We start from the raw sequence: 2047 nt of genomic DNA, 5'->3' as shown, positions 1-2047 counted from the left end.
TTACTACCATAAGGTTTTGAGTTGGATGTGATGTCTTTTTATCTTATGTTCTCTCACTTGATTCCTTTCCGAATTCTCTCCGATTATCGAGAGCAAGGACGGATCTATATACACTACAATTTGAAAATTTTTTTTGAGTAGTATATGATAATAATATTTATTTGCCTCCATTAAATTATTGAATTTGGCCCCACAGTAATTTTTTACTCAATATTTTAGTACTTAATAATCAGTTTAAAAATTTCATATTAGATGTTTATTAGAATGATCAATTCTCAATTTAAATAAGATTAGTGTTCTTTCTTAAAAATAAACTCAAAAAATGTTATTTATCCTTTTTTAAAATTAGTTTTAGTTTTTCTTGTAGCAACTATATTAATTGAAAGAATTTTTTCAACTATAAATATAAATGAGAGTTGGCTTTTAATTGTATGGGAAGTGAATTTCTAAATAATTGTTTAGTGATATATATAAAAAACAAATACATAATGGTTAATGAACAATTTTATAGCTAATTTTTATGCAATATAATATTTTTATTATAAAAATTATTAGAGTTTATTTATCTTGTGTCCTAAAAGTACATATTAAGATTACAAATTGAAAATAATTTTGTTAGAAATACAAAAAATTTAAGTTTTTAATGTATTTATTTTACCGTTATTAAATGAAAAAATTTAAAACCTTCTACTAATACTAAGCTTGTCAGTTCTTTTTAGGACACATTAATTAAACCCAAATTATTATTATGTTATATGTATTTTGGCTTCACTATTAAAATTTTCTGGATCCGATCCATTACTGGTTGAGAGTTTTCTACGATGGTCCAATAATTTTTTAGTTGTCCAAACTATAATGTAAAAGCCTTTTATTAATTTGTGTTGCTAGTCTTGTTATTTTAATAGATAATTTTTTTTTCATAGTTGTGTAATGTAATTGCAGATTGTTGGTAAAAGATGGCGTGATCTCTTTATCTGCATTGACAAAATTTAGGAGTAAGAAAAAGTAAGTGATAAAGCATATTCTAGTTTTAAAATAAATGAGAATTTAAAGTTAGATCACTGAAATTGACATTTTGTTTGTTGGTGATTATTATCTTAATAATTATTGTGGCTGTGTGTATGGTGTGAAAGTGGTTTTAGCTAATGTAGTTTGGACAATCTTAAATGTAATGGTTATCATGATTGCACCTTTGAACACATGAATAGAAATGACTTTGTTCTATTTTGTCATTGTTGTTGTTAAAATGCAATTTCAATCAAGAAAGAAAATAAAACTATGAAATGGTAATAAAATCGAAACCGTGACAAATAACATCCATACCATCAAATGTATTTCCAAACTTGTCTGTAATGAAGCTACACACGGTTAAAAAACATGCCCCATAAAGTATTTAAAGCGTAACTAAAACATAGACATAATAACAGTTATGGAAGTCCGTAATTCAAAAGGCAAATCTCTAAAACTAAAATGACACAACAAACAAACACTTTCATCTATAAATTCACTTTTTATTTTTTATTTTTTGGTGATTTGAATTTCTTTTATTTTATTTGGACACCAAAAATAAAATAATGACGTTTTATGAGTTTATTGTGACTTTTAATGTGGTCTCCGTCTAATTAAGTCATGATTTTATCGCCAAAAAATATTTTAAAAATAATCATGAGTCACTTTTGTTAAATCCAAAAACTAAATTGAGACAATTACAAATTTAAAAATGAGATTGAGACTTTATAAAATTTTTAAAAACTACTTTAAAATTTAACTCTATTTATTATTGTTTCATATCTTAATTATCTCAATTCAAATGTCGATCCATTAAGTCACCAAAAAAAAAAAAATGTCGATCCATTCAAAAATACCACACGCGATACAATGGCAAAGAATAAGATTATAGTGTGGATATCTTATTGAATTATTATTATGAGAAATTATATTTCTATTGATTACTGGGGGGAAAAGTAATAAGTATACATGTATTTATATATTGCATGCTCCTATTGTAAGAACATATTTGTTTTTGTATTGAAAGAAATCGACGATT

This window comes from Arachis ipaensis, chromosome B09 (assembly GCF_000816755.2).
Source record: "Arachis ipaensis cultivar K30076 chromosome B09, Araip1.1, whole genome shotgun sequence".
Lineage (NCBI taxonomy): Eukaryota > Viridiplantae > Streptophyta > Magnoliopsida > Fabales > Fabaceae > Arachis > Arachis ipaensis.
This window is presented reverse-complemented; position numbering follows the sequence as displayed.